The following is a 2,550-nucleotide window of genomic DNA, read 5'->3' as shown; positions in this document are numbered from 1 at the left end:
CAAGGGGGCCACATGCCCACTGTTCAATCCTTGGGAGAGCAAAGCCACAGTCTCTCAAGTCTCTACAATGGGTGGGTTGCCCACTGTTCAATCCTGGGGAGTGCAAAGCCACAGTCTCTCAAGTGGATAACAATCTCCACTGGTTCTGGAGGGGGCATGGTGCCCAGAGTGCTTCATCCTGCTAAGGACAGAGGTAGTGGATGACAGTCTCCACTGGTTCTGGAGGGGGCATGGTGCCCAGAGTGCTTCATCCTGCTAAGGACAGAGGTAGTGGATGACAGTCTCCACTGGTTCTGGAGGGGGCCTGGTGCCCAGAGTGCTTCATTCACCCCGTGACGGACTCAGTTGCATCAGTGCCCTTGCCGCTCATGGGTCAGTGGTGCTTGAGATGGCAGTGCCCTGTTCAGCTGTGCTTGAGATGGCGGTGCCCTGTTCAGAGGTGCTTGAGATGGCGGTGCCCTGTTCAGCGGTGCTTGAGACGGCAGTGCCCTGTTCAGCGGTGCTTGAGATGGCGGTCTCCATTGCAGGGTCTCAGCTGCTGGCGGTCCTTAATGGCCCAGCGGGGCATTTGCTGGTGGTCCTTCATGGCCCAGCTGGGCATTTGCTGGCGGTCCTTCATGGCCCAGCGGGGCTTTTGCTGGCGGTGGCCTCCTGGGCAGGTGGGCTGGTGCTGGCAGTGGCCTCCTGGGCAGCTGGGCTGGTGCTGGCGGTGGCCTCCTGGGCAGCTGGGCTGGTGGTGGGGGTGGCCTCCTGGGCAGCTGGGCTGGTGGTGGGGGTGGCCTCCTGGGCAGCTGGGCTGGTGCTGGCGGGCCCCTCCTGGGCAGGTGGGCTAGTGCTGGCGGTCCTCTCCTGGGCAGCTGGGCTGGTGCTGGAGGTGGCCTCCTGGGCAGCGGGGATGATGGCGGTCTTCTCCGCCGTGCTGCTCTTCCCAGACCGGCCGGGTTTCTTGTGGCCCTTCCCCACCTTGGAAGGTGTCACAGCTGACTCCACATTCCCACCGGGACCCCTGGGAGCGGCTTCGGTGGCTGGAGTCTTCCCCCTCTCCCACCGGGCACTGGCCAACTTCTGATGCTTCACAGGTGGGGGACTGGCTGTGCTGTGGCTCCGTGCCACACTGGCTGCCCTGGTGGCCGGTGCACTCCAGATTGTGGTGACTACAGGCACCACTGGTCCAGGAGATGTTGTGGCTGAGGTGCTAGTTCGGGACCTAGGAGACGGACGGGGTGGGGGAGGTGTGGAAAAGAGGTCAAGGGTGGACAGGAAAAGTTTTTGGGACACACTGGGACGGGTAGCTGGAGGGGGTTTGGGAGTGGAGGAAGAGGTGGTGGTTGTAGGAGGTGTACGTTTAGTGACTTTGGGTGAAGGTGCATGCGCTGGAGGCTGTCATGAGGTGGATGGCTGTTGGGTGGGTGTGTGCCTCCATTTGTGTATCTTGGGAGGGGGCGTCACAGACACACTGGGAGAGGACACAGGGGACGTGTGTATGGTAGTGGGGGGTGATGACTGCACGTGAGCGGGGTGTGGTGGTGGGTGTGCTGGAGAGGGACGTAGTGGCTGTAGATGTAGTGCATGCAGGTGTGAGTGTAGATGAGACTGGGAGGGAGGAGGGAGACGAGGAGGAGGGGGACATAGTGGAGGCAGTGGATGTTGGTGTGTCTGCACGTGTGTGATGCTTGCGTGAGTGCCTGTGGGATGTGTGGTGCTTATGTTTGCCAGAGCTTTACTTGTGTGTTGACGTGTGTGCATGCTGGTCTGTAGGTGTGCTTGGGATAGGCTGAGGTACAGGGGATTGGGTCTGGGTGGAGGAAGTTGGAGGGGGAGGCTAGAGACAGGGACAATGGCTGCCATCAGTGTTGAGGCCAGAGTCTGAAAAGCTTACTGAAGGGCCGTCTGACCAGAATGAATGCCCTCCAGGTATGCATTAGTTTGTTGCAACTGCCTCTCTACACCCTGGATGGCATTCAAAATGGTAAACTGCCCAACAGTGAGGGACCTGAGGAGGTCAATGGGCTCTTCACTGAGGGCAGCAGGGGTGACTGGGTCAGGGCCTGAGGTGCCTGGGGCGAAGGTGATGCCCACCCTCCTGGGTGAGCAGGCACGGGGCAAAGGCTGAGGGGCTGCTGGGAGGGCGGTGCTGGTAGGGGGGGTGGCAGCTGTACCTGTAGAAGCGGGGGGCACAGATGTTGCCACCACCACAAGGGAGCTTCCATCAGAGGACGAGTCCATGTCGCTGGTCTCAGCTCCTGTCCCCGCCGTGGAGCTCCCCTCGCCCTCCGCCCCACTGGTGAACTCTGAGTCCGTAGTCTCGCCCTCCAGGGCCATGTGGGATGCAGCTCCCTCGTGCTCCGGTGCCACTGCTCCTCCGCCTGATGATGCTAATGCACACAAGAACAGGGAGACCACAAAAAGGGGGGGGCGACAGAAGAAAGACATGTTGAGTGCATGCATTACCACTACCGTTGGTGGACACAACAGACACAGAAGCCCCCTGCACTACGCAGCACTCTTGGGCTCCACTGTTCAATTCCTGGGAAATGGCCTACAAGGCTA

Source organism: Pleurodeles waltl, chromosome 12, assembly GCF_031143425.1.
Source record: "Pleurodeles waltl isolate 20211129_DDA chromosome 12, aPleWal1.hap1.20221129, whole genome shotgun sequence".
Lineage (NCBI taxonomy): Eukaryota > Metazoa > Chordata > Amphibia > Caudata > Salamandridae > Pleurodeles > Pleurodeles waltl.
The sequence above is the reverse complement of the archived record's forward strand: the minus strand, read 5'-3'. Positions refer to the sequence as shown.